We start from the raw sequence: 12024 nt of genomic DNA on the forward strand, positions 1-12024 counted from the left end.
CCTTACGTTTGAGCCAGGTAACACAGGTAAACACATGCCAGCGCTGGGACCCCGGTGAAGTAAAAATAAATAAATAAATGAATGAATGAATAAATAAATAAATAAAGTTACGTAACCAGCGTCAAAATTTTCAAAAACGAAAGGCTCAGCTAAATACAAAGAAAAAAAAAGGGACGGAAAACGAAATGCTTAATGAAAAGAAATGGTGCAAAACGAAAATCAAAAAGCTAAATAAAACGAAAACAGGGATGCAAAGCGAAAGGCTAAGACCTAGATGAAAAGAAAAGAGGAATGCAAAAGAAAGGCTAAAAGCTAAAGGAAAAGAAAAGAAGAGGGGTGCAAAACGAAAGAAAAAAAATATAAAACATAACGAAAGGCCGAAAGATATATGAAAAGAAAAGAGTCACCAGGACCGCAAAGTGAAAAGTTAAGAGAAATTAAAAAAAAAGAGGGATGCCAACAGCATCTGGTGTTCCCAGGCGGTCACCCATCCAAGTACTATCCAGACCCAACGTCGCTTAACTTCGCTGATCGGACGAGAAGCGGTGTTTTCAACGTGGTGTGGCCGTTGACAAGAAAGGTGAACTGGCTTTCATCTTTGAGGCAGGTAACACAGGTAATCACATGCCAGCGCTTGGACCGGGTGAAGTAGTGAAGGTTTGTTAAGTTGGTCCTGATGTCTGAGCCAGGTGACACGGGTAAACGCCAGCGCTTGGACCGGGTGAAGGAGTGAAGGTTTGTTAAGTTGCTCCTTACGTTTGAGCCAGGTAACACAGGTAAACACATGCCAGCGCTGGGACCCCGGTGAAGTAAAAATAAATAAATAAATGAATGAATGAATAAATAAATAAATAAAGTTACGTAACGAGCGTCAAAATTTTAAAAAACGAAAGGCTCAGCTAAATACAAAGAAAAAAAAAGGGACGGAAAATGAAATGCTTAATGAAAAGAAATGGTGCAAAACGAAAATCAAAAAGCTAAATAAAACGAAAACAGGGATGCAAACCGAAAGGCTAAGACCTAGATGAAAAGAAAAGAGGAATGCAAAAGAAAGGCTAAAAGCTAAAGGAAAAGAAAAGAAGAGGGGTGCAAAACGAAAGAAAAAAAAATATAAAACATAACGAAAGGCCGAAAGATATATGAAAAGAAAAGAGTCACCAGGACCGCAAAGTGAAAAGTTAAGAGAAATTAAATAAAAAGAGGGATGCCAACAGCATCTGGTGTTCCCAGGCGGTCACCCATCCAAGTACTATCCAGACCCAACGTCGCTTAACTTCGCTGATCGGACGAGAAGCGGTGTTTTCAACGTGGTGTGGCCGTTGACAAGAAAGATGAACTGGCTTTCATCTTTGAGGCAGGTAACACAGGTAATCACATGCCAGCGCTTGGACCGGGCGAAGTAGTGAAGGTTTGTTAAGTTGGTCCCGATGTCTGAGCCAGGTGACACGGGTAAACGCCAGCGCTTGGACCGGGTGAAGGAGTGAAGGTTTGTTAAGTTGCTCCTTACGTTTGAGCCAGGTAACACAGGTAAACACATGCCAGCGCTGGGACCCCGGTGAAGTAAAAATAAATAAATAAATGAATGAATGAATAAATAAATAAAGTTACGTAACCAGCGTCAAAATTTTCAAAAACGAAAGGCTCAGCTAAATATAAAGAAAAAAAAAGGGACGGAAAACGAAATGCTTAATGAAAAGAATGGTGCAAAACGAAAGTCAAAAAGCTAAATAAAACGAAAACAGGGATGCAAAGCGAAAGGCTAAGACCTAGATGAAAAGAAAAGAGGAATGCAAAAGATAGGCTAAAAGCTAAAGGAAAAGAAAAGAAGAGGGGTGCAAAACGAAAGAAAAAAAATATAAAACATAACGAAAGGCCGAAAGATATATGAAAAGAAAAGGGTCACCAGGACCGCAAAGTGAAAAGTTAAGAGAAATTAAATAAAAAGAGGGATGCCAACAGCATCTGGTGTTCCCAGGCGGTCACCCATCCAAGTACTATCCAGACCCAACGTCGCTTAACTTCGCTGATCGGACGAGAAGCGGTGTTTTCAACGTGGTGTGGCCGTTGACAAGAAAGGTGAACTGGCTTTCATCTTTGAGGCAGGTAACACAGGTAATCACATGCCAGCGCTTGGACCGGGCGAAGTAGTGAAGGTTTGTTAAGTTGGTCCCGATGTCTGAGCCAGGTGACACGGGTAAACGCCAGCGCTTGGACCGGGTGAAGGAGTGAAGGTTTGTTAAGTTGCTCCTTACGTTTGAACCAGGTAACACAGGTAAACACATGCCAGCGCTGGGACCCCGGTGAAGTAAAAATAAATAAATAAATGAATGAATGAATAAATAAATAAATAAATAAAGTTACGTAGCCAGCGTCAAAATTTTCAAAAACGAAAGGCTCAGCTAAATACAAAGAAAAAAAAAGGGACGGAAAACGAAATGCTTAATGAAAGGAAATGGTGCAAAACGAAAGTCAAAAAGCTAAATAAAACGAAAACAGGGATGCAAAGCGAAAGGCTAAGACCTAGATGAAAAGAAAAGAGGAATGCAAAAGAAAGGCTAAAAGCTAAAGGAAAAGAAAAGAAGAGGGGTGCAAAACGAAAGAAAAAAAAAAAAAACATAACGAAAGGCCGAAAGATATATGAAAAGAAAAGAGTCACCAGGACCGCAAAGTGAAAAGTTTAGAGAAATTAAATAAAAAGAGGGATGCCAACAGCATCTGGTGTTCCCAGGCGGTCACCCATCCAAGTACTATCCAGACCCAACGTCGCTTAACTTCGCTGATCGGACGAGAAGCGGTGTTTTCAACGTGGAGTGGCCGTTGCCAAGAAAGGTGAACTGGCTTTCATCTTTGAGGCAGGTAACACAGGTAATCACATGCCAGCGCTTGGACCGGGCGAAGTAGTGAAGGTTTGTTAAGTTGGTCCCGATGTCTGAGCCAGGTGACACGGGTAAACGCCAGCGCTTGGACCGGGTGAAGGAGTGAAGGTTTGTTAAGTTGCTCCTTACGTTTGAGCCAGGTAACACAGGTAAACACATGCCAGCGCTGGGACCCCGGTGAAGTAAAAATAAATAAATAAATGAATGAATGAATAAATAAATAAATAAATAAAGTTACGTAGCCAGCGTCAAAATTTTCAAAAACGAAAGGCTCAGCTAAATACAAAGAAAAAAAAAGGGACGGAAAACGAAATGCTTAATGAAAAGAAATGGTGCAAAACGAAAGTCAAAAAGCTAAATAAAACGAAAACAGGGATGCAAAGCGAAAGGCTAAGACCTAGATGAAAAGAAAAGAGGAATGCAAAAGAAAGGCTAAAAGCTAAAGGAAAAGAAAAGAAGAGGGGTGCAAAACGAAAGAAAAAAAATATAAAACATAACAAAAGGCCGAAAGATATATGAAAAGAAAAGAGTCACCAGGACCGCAAAGTGAAAAGTTAAGAGAAATTAAATAAAAAGAGGGATGCCAATAGCATCTGGTGTTCCCAGGCGGTCACCCATCCAAGTACTATCCAGACCCAACGTCGCTTAACTTCGCTGATCGGACGAGAAGCGGTGTTTTCAACGTGGTGTGGCCGTTGACAAGAAAGGTGAACTGGCTTTCATCTTTGAGGCAGGTAACACAGGTAATCACATGCCAGCGCTTGGACCGGGCGAAGTAGTGAAGGTTTGTTAAGTTGGTCCCGATGTCTGAGCCAGGTGACACGGGTAAACGCCAGCGCTTGGACCGGGTGAAGGAGTGAAGGTTTGTTAAGTTGCTCCTTACGTTTGAGCCAGGTAACACAGGTAAACACATGCCAGCGCTGGGACCCCGGTGAAGTAAAAATAAATAAATAAATGAATTGTTGTAACCCGTTATCCCGGGTCACACAGGGGAGACGACACACTGTTTGTACTAGTGACACTTGACTTAAAATTCTGGTACTTTAGGAGTATTTAAAGGAGTTCGTAAATGGGGTGATGAAACGGTGTCGCCTTTCTTATATGTATTTTATTCTACCTTAATACTACTTAATATTACAAAGGGTAAAAATATTGTTTAAACCAGCGACTGGCTTACGAGACTCAATGAGTCTTCAGGTTTTCTTTCACTATTGGTTACTGACGTTAGCACTGGTATAATATTGAGTAAAAACTCACACAATAAAGTATCATAGAAATATAATCCTAAGTAAAACTAAGATAATAGAACACAATAGATATGTTAGATACGCTTTCCTCTATGGTAATTCTTCACTCCATACTCACAGTAGCAAAGATGAATGTTCTGCCCATGTTGTCTAGGGAAGGACAACTGGGTGTACAGCACACGAACAGAGTGCTGGCTGATCTGATCCCTAGCCTGAATAAATGCTTCTTATATAGGCATGACATACATACAGACATCACGAGGGTAATACGTCAGGCGTGTGAGTCATACATCAAACTCACACCGAGCTCATACAATAATCTACCTAACCGACATGTGTAATAAGGTTGGCGTACACTCGATTGTAATCCTTAGTGTAGCTGTCACGCGGTGACGCAGCTTTGTTTTCATAATATTTTGTTCCGCGGTTGATCGTGTTTGGCCGCGGTTGATTGTGTTTTGGCCGCGGTTGATTGTGTTTTGGCTTAGAGAGATAAGCGGGTGCGTTGATGGGCAATTGTGTATAGGTTGGTAAATGAACAGTGCGTTTGGGGACAATCATGTGTTGGAGTCCGTGTTGTGCTTTAGCGGTCGATACCGCTGTTGTCATCGGAAAATATTGCCGGAGAAGATGATGATGACACGAGTGGTGTCGCGGCCCGCGGGGCACCACATACCCCCCCCCGTTAAAATAACGCCACGTCCTCGTGTCACGAAGCGTTCCGTCCGGCGGACGACCATGGAGGGCCAAGACGGGGATGGCGGGATCGTGGGGGAGAAGTCCTGCGAGAGACGGGACCTGAAGAGACAGAAGAAGGCCACCCCACCGGCGACGAAGACGACGCCGAGGAGGAGCAGCCACCCCCACCAAGGGAGGAAGGGGTCGAAGGCGGGGACCGGAGAGACGGATTCCTGGAGCGCGTGAAGTGCTGGAGGGAGGTCCAGCGGGGGGGCCAGAGACGACCCGGGCGACGGCGGCGGGGAGGGGAAGGGGCCAAGGGGAGTCCTGGCCAGGAGCGATGAGATCACGTCACGTCCGATGTGGAAGGGGGCGCGATGAACCGTCAGCGGGGCGTCACCGTCCATAGTAGCAGAGGCAGGGAGGCTGAAGGCGTCGGAGTGGGCACTACAGCCCATACCGAGGCTGAGGAGTCCCGTCCCGTTGATGGTCTGCCTGTATTTGGAGACCGGGCTGTCCGGGCAGACCATGGTGACCACCTGGGGAGTATCGGTAGCGAAGACCCAGCCCGCAGGAGACGGGATGAAGACCGGGGGGAAGACTCTGAGGAGAGACTTAGAACACAGCGAGAGGGCGTCTGGGCGATCGAGAAAGAGAGCGATCTCGCAGCGCCGGACAGAAGTCGAGTAGACAGGGGCGATAGGGGGACATACATAGAGCAGGTGGTGTTTAGTACAGCGGTCCAAGGAGTCTAAGAGCATATAGTGAGTGCGGTCTTCAGAAACCGCAAGGTAAGTGGAAAGCGTATCGGTGTGCAGAAAATATGGCGTGCCATCAAGATGAAAAGGCAATGCGTCCATTTTAAACACATCGAACACGTCAGAGGGATCCCCTTTCATGGGGATTTGTAAGTAGAAGTGAAAGGTTCCTGAGGAAAGCGTACCTTTAGAAATAACCCTAGAGACATCTCTATACAATGCTAAATATTCATGTGCTGCAGGGAAAAGTAAGCCTGGGTAATGGAGTGACGCATTGCTGAGCACACGAAATAGTACATCATTTGGAAGGAGGAGAGGGGAAACCTGCGTTTGGGACAGCTGCTGAAGGCCAAGCTTGAGATTCAGAGTATCATGATTCAGGTCACTAAGTGCCAACTGAATGAGAAGGATAGTCTCCAAAATACGCATTTCCCCTTCAATTTGCAAGGTTTTTAGTGAGAACTGACGGATAATAGCTGAGGCCAAAGCCGAGGCGGACTCTAGACGGAGATGGCAGAATGAACATGACGGAGGTCCCGAACTGTGGCGTTGAGGACTTCCTGATGGAGGTTGTTGACGTCTCTTCTGTGGACAGGGTAGAGCTGGGAGAGCTTCCGTGTATCACATCTATTTGGGCCTGAGTGGCCGTACCGAAAAGGAGGTTTGCTACCGAGCCAAGGAAATCCACGGCCCCTCGCTTCTGGCGAGTCCGAAACGGGCTTCCATCTCTACCACTCATAGCCGACAGAAAGCTGTTAAGATCTTTGAATAACTTCGCAAACTCAATGTGAAAAGAGTCTAGAATGCGCCTGAGTAGACCAACAGTAGGGAACGATTGATTCATATGTTCAATCGACCATGAAACTTCCGCTGTTAGATTTGCCACGTTGATGAGAGGACGTTGGATGTCGTCCGTCTTGATGACGACGGGGACAACATAGTACCGTCCTGTCAACAGCATCTTAAAGACTGGGGAGAAGACGAGGCCGGGACGAATGGGTTGCTCCCGGGAGGGATCAAGGGAAGACAAGGAAAGGGCAACACCCAGGATCTGTAATTATAGGGGGCATCAGTTCGTTGGGCGTTGGCGATACTCAAGAGGGCGTTCCATGACATTGGGGAGAGAAGGGGGTACCGTATTGGAGCGTAATGAGCGACTGACACAGGGCTCTGAAGGAGCTGAGGGAACCAATGAGGGGACCTCGGAAGCATCTGAGGAGACAGGAGCCGGTGAGGAGAGCTCGGAAGGAGCTGGAAAGGACAATGGCAGCGGCTCCTCGGGGGAATAAGTCATGGGGAGTGGGTCCACTTCTACTACTTGATCAGGGAGAGGGTATGCACGCCTGACATTAGGAGAGTCATGGAAGCCAAGAGAGTCCTCGTGAACGACCTGAACATTATTTGTGTGAACTGTCTTGATCTTACCACCTCTAACATGACGCAGTCGTAAGACTACAGGGCTTATTTTTTCTAGCACCCTAAAAGGTCCATTGAACAAGGGCTGGAGCTTCTTGGGTTCGCCCTTTGTACATACATGCCTTAAGTAGACCCGATCTCCTACTACCACCTGTTTGGGTTTGGATTTCCTAAACATTCTTTCTGACTCCTGCCATCCTATATCTATATTGGTCTGACATAGTTTATAGGTCCGCTGCGCGACACTAGAAGTAAATGCTTTATAGCTGTCAACATCATAACAAGGTTGGAGTTTATTCTCAAGCACTTCAAAAGGAACATTTGGGTCCTGAGAGAAAAGCAAGAAAATGGTGAATCTTTCAGAACACGATGGTAGGCAGTGTTGTAGGCGTGTGTTGCAACCGGAAGCATTTGGTCCCAGATACCGCGATTGTCCTCGCACAAAGTTCTCAAGATATTTATTAAGGTGCCATTAGGCCTTTCTATCACACCGTTTGCAGACGGGTGATAAGGAGTTGTCCTTAGATGATCAATCTGTAACAACTGAGTCAACTCTCGTAAGAGAGTGTTGACGAACTCCTTTCCTTGATCCGTGACTAGAATCGGCGGGATGCTGTGTACACAGACTACGTTCTTGTAGAACGCAGCTGCCACTTCCTTGGCTGTATTCGTACGAAGGGGGGTTGCTACCAAGAAGCGTGACAGGACGTCTATCACTGTCAGTACATACCTATAGCCTTCGTCTGAAACAGACAAAGGTCCGACAATATCCATATGGACTCTGTCAAACGGTTGGCCAACCTCTGGATACCTCATAAGTGGAGCTGGCGGGGATCCCCTTTTCTTAAACCGACAACAGACAGGACAAGATCTGACATATTGCTCCACGTCCGCCTTCATTCCCGGCCAGTACGCAAACTTGCGACAGCGTGCCAACGTAACCTTAGTGCCTCCATGCCCTGCAGGTAGCATGGAATGCGCCAAAGCTAACGCGTTAGGAATGTAGCTTGGTGGAACGATAACCAGTCTTTTCTGCTTGTTGTATTCATCGCAAACATTGCGGTAGAGAATGCCGTTCTCTACACACACTTCACTAAGAGGCAGTTTTTTGAAGTGCCTCTTAGCTGCATTTAACGTTACATTGCTCCTCTCTGCAACCTTTCTCTCATCTCTCTCATCTCTCTCATGTACGTTACCACCGGTGGTCTGTTCAAAAGCATGCTTCAATTCTCTCAGTTCAGGATCGCGATCCTGGTGCTCCATGAGTCCAGCAAGACTCCAATGGAGAAACTTATCCTGTTTGTCATGTCCCTCCGGAGAGGCGACAGACATGTCCTGTCCACCCGTAAGGGTGACAGACATAATTCGAGCATCCAATTCGCCTTCTATCACGTCGCTCTCCTGATTCCTAATCCTTGACAAAAAATCTGCTACCATGTTGCTGGAGCCTGGGAGATAATCAATACTAAAGTCAAATTCTCCTAGAAGTGTCTGCCAGCGTGCAATCCTGCTGCTAGGTACTGTGCTTTTTAACAGCCAAGTCAGTGGTCTATGGTCCGACAGGATGTGTATCCTATAACCCAAGATAAGGGGTCAGTTAGTACTGAGGCCATAGATGACTGCTAAAGCTTCTCTACCGCTGAGTAGTTACGTTCTGCCCCATTCAGGGTTCTACTAAAATATGCTATGGGACGTAAACTACCATTTTCATCCTTTTGTTGCAACACACCACCTATTGCCTTATCTGACGCATCTGTGGTGAGATTGAAGGGCTTCCGGAAATCCGGAAAGGCTAAAACAATGTCAGTCGTTAGACTGTTCTTTAGTGTGCTAAATGCATGCAATGCCTCTTCATTCCACTCCAGATGTGTCTTATCATTCTTGGTTACTTTCCTCCCTTTGAGTAAATTATTAAGTGGGGATGCTATCTTGGCAAAGTCTTTAATGAATTTCCTATAAAAGTTAACCAATCCCAGGAAACCTTGAAGTTCTTTGACTGTTTTCGGAGGAGTGAGTTGTTGCACCGCCTGTACCTTTGAGGGCTGAGGCTTCAAGCCAGAAGCACTAACAATGTGACCCAGATAATCTACTTGCTCTTTGAAAAAGGAACACTTATCTAGTCTTAAGGACAGGTGAGCCTTCTGCAGTCTGTCCAAGACGGCATGGAGGTTCTTTAGGTGATGGTCCATGTCTTTCCCTTGTACTATCAAATCATCAAGGTATACATGTACAATTCTTCCTGTCAGACCTATGAGAACTTGATTCATGATCCGTTGATAGGCTGCAGGTGCTGTTTTTAATCCAAAGGGGACTGTAGTGAATTCATAGAGGCCATAAGGTGTCGTGAAGGCTGTCAAGTGTTTAGATTCCTCTGCCAATGGGACTTGGTGGTAGCCCTGGCGCAAATCAAGGGAGGTGAATACTTTACTTTCCCCTAACTGTTGCAAAATGAGGTTAATGTTAGGGAGGGATGTTTGTCATCAATCAATTCATCGTTCAAAGCGCGGAAGTCGAGACAAAGTCTGACTCCACCATCCTTTTAGCAACAGGGACTAGAGGTGCGCTGTAGGGTGACGCACTAGGGCGTATAATACCCTGGGCCTCAAGGTCCTTGAGCTGAATCTCTATTTCTTTATGATATTTTACTGGTATTGGGTATGGCTTTTTATATATAGGCTTGTCATTTTTAGCCTTAAAGTGTGAACATAATAGGGGTAATAGTGAGTGGCTCGTTTTTAGAGCAAACACATCAGGATACTTGCCGGTTAGGCCCTTCAGACAGCAATTTTCCAGTTGTGAGGGTAAAAATAGCTCGTCTATAAGCTTATCGATTAACATCTTCTTACTTGACTTGGTTACAGGCGGATTTGTAGCTGTTTTTGTGACAGCCGCTACACATTCATTATTCGATGATTGATAGTATTCTGAGCGACAAGAATAAATGTGTCCCATCACTTCACCTGTTGGCATCTCAATAGTTTCTTCAGTTGTGTTAGCATAGGGAATTATGAATTAGACTTTGTTTTGTTTGACGTTAGGAGTTAAGGTTACGAACCCGGGAAATAAAATGAAGAAGGGATATCATTGGACCTTGGGAGAAATAAGGCTTGCTGGGCTCTGCCAATCTCTGCCTCCAGAGTGACATACCCTGCCGTGCCTGGTAGCAAGGACGCCACGTTAATAGCGTATGCTTCCACTGGTACTTCCTCCATCTCGTCTAAAGTAGGTTTATGGTCGGTTAGTCAATCTTCTGGGTACGGGCTCATATCGTCTGCAGCCAGGGAATGTACTTCCACTGGGTAGGCGCCCACCATTACACTAAACTGCCCAGGGGTGGCCAGCGGTGCAGCTACCACATTTTGTCTCCACATAAATTCTAGGCCCAACAAAACTGCTGTTGGTAACACTATACCTTGTGATATTACTACAAACTTTTCTATAATTTCTCCGTGCCCAAAGTCTACTACTACTTCGTCTATTCCTTTATTAGGGATTGGAGTCCGATCTACCCCTTGTATGGAGAGAGGTTCTGTAACTATCATCTTCCCGCCTACCTTCCTAAATAAATCTTCTTCTATTAGGGACGCTCCTGCTCCTGTGTCTAGCATTGCGTAAACCATCTCCTTTTGTGCATTAGCGCCTACGCACAATCTCAACGTGAGGGCGTTGGTAGGGCCGTGGACTGCCGCATCTACTCTGGGGTCGTTTTTTTTTTGTTCTTCTCGTGGTCAGGGTTGACCCAGGAGCTACGGGGTGAGGGACCGGCCGTGTACTCCGGGCGCCAGGCAGCGCAAGGCGAGACAGGCTGACGCCTGTTTCGAGTGGGCTGGTACTGAGGGTACCGAGAGCCCGTTGGTGGGTGGTAGGCACCCCTATACTGCCTTCCATATGTGCAATCGCGAGCCATGTGTCCTACATACCCACAAGCATAACATGTAGGTGGTGTGGGCGCGTTCCCATATGGGCGTGTAGGTGGCGCGGCGTGCCGTCCTCCCCTTTGGGGTATCGGGTAACGTGACTGGCCTGGAGGGCGTGGAGGACGGGCTTGTGAGACATGTTTGGGTAGGGATGCCTGGGTGGAACAGACGTTCAGCACTTTTATTTCTTTGGCGATATCGGCATCGGATAGCTTCGACTCTGGATAAGCTTTAATATACTCATACCCTTTCTTTAATACCTTCTGTGGGTCCCCCTTTTCTTCCTCCGTTAGGATGAGTAAGAGGGCCGGAGGGAAAGCCTCTCTGAGCCGTAAAGCGGTTATCTCAGTTAGCAAACTGGCATTGTCAGGCTTGAGAGCGATCAACTCGTCTCTCAATGTCTCCAGGCGGATGAGGAAGGTGCGGATGTTTTCTCCTGTCCGCCGTTTTGCCTCTCCCAATTCTTTCTGGAGGACCGAAAAGGTCCTTACTGTGGGAAACACACGTAGGAAGTCTTCCTTTACTTTTTCCCAATCCTGTCCACATCTAGTGATAAAACCGAGGAGATGATCGCTAGCTGCTCCCAGGGCATATTGTTTGGCTAACTCAATCTTTCCGGTAGTGTCCCAATTTGCCTGTGTCCGGCTATCAATATCCTCTATCCATTTCTTTGCTAGCTTATGGCATGGGAGGTTTGGTGCTTTGCTACTTTTTTCTTCTCCACCACAAAAATATAAGAGTCCCTGCACTCTACTAAAATCATTCAAGGTATGACGGCTAAGTAGCGTGACAAGATCATCATGGGCAAGGGTGATCGATTTTCCATCTCCTTTGGTGGGGGGAGGGTTCTTGCCTTGGTCTGGCATTTTTAACTCTAAAGTCTTATTCCCGTAATTCCAAGAATAACTGTCTTCTCCCTCGCTTTCGGATGTGGACATACACCAGTACAATACCAATATAAACCAATATAAATCGCAAGTTTCACCAAAAGTTTCACCACAAGTTTTACCACAAGTTTCACCACAAGTTTCACCACCAGTTTCACCACCCCACACCTGACACCAATGTTGTAACCCGTTATCTCGGGTCACACAGGGGAGACGACACACTGTTTGTACTAGTGACACTTGAC

At 46.1% G+C, this 12024-nt stretch overlaps 5 non-coding genes across 5 annotated transcripts; all 5 read right to left on the bottom strand.

Annotated features, from left to right (window-relative positions):
* Positions 1 to 454: 454 nt before the first annotated feature.
* On the bottom strand, positions 455 to 573 carry LOC127000154 (5S ribosomal RNA). Its single transcript, XR_007753804.1, has one exon. It is a non-coding gene; the product is annotated as a 5S ribosomal RNA (ribosomal RNA).
* Positions 574 to 1205: 632 nt separating this feature from the next.
* LOC127000155 (5S ribosomal RNA) lies at positions 1206 to 1324 on the bottom strand. Its single transcript, XR_007753805.1, has one exon. It is a non-coding gene; the product is annotated as a 5S ribosomal RNA (ribosomal RNA).
* Positions 1325 to 1950: 626 nt separating this feature from the next.
* LOC127000133 (5S ribosomal RNA) lies at positions 1951 to 2069 on the bottom strand. Its single transcript, XR_007753787.1, has one exon. It is a non-coding gene; the product is annotated as a 5S ribosomal RNA (ribosomal RNA).
* Positions 2070 to 2703: 634 nt separating this feature from the next.
* Positions 2704 to 2822, bottom strand: LOC127000146 (5S ribosomal RNA). Its single transcript, XR_007753800.1, has one exon. It is a non-coding gene; the product is annotated as a 5S ribosomal RNA (ribosomal RNA).
* A 635-nt stretch (positions 2823 to 3457) lies between these two features.
* LOC127000144 (5S ribosomal RNA) lies at positions 3458 to 3576 on the bottom strand. The gene has a single exon (XR_007753798.1). It is a non-coding gene; the product is annotated as a 5S ribosomal RNA (ribosomal RNA).
* Positions 3577 to 12024: the final 8448 nt, after the last annotated feature.

Source organism: Eriocheir sinensis, chromosome 17 (assembly GCF_024679095.1).
Source record: "Eriocheir sinensis breed Jianghai 21 chromosome 17, ASM2467909v1, whole genome shotgun sequence".
NCBI lineage: Eukaryota > Metazoa > Arthropoda > Malacostraca > Decapoda > Varunidae > Eriocheir > Eriocheir sinensis.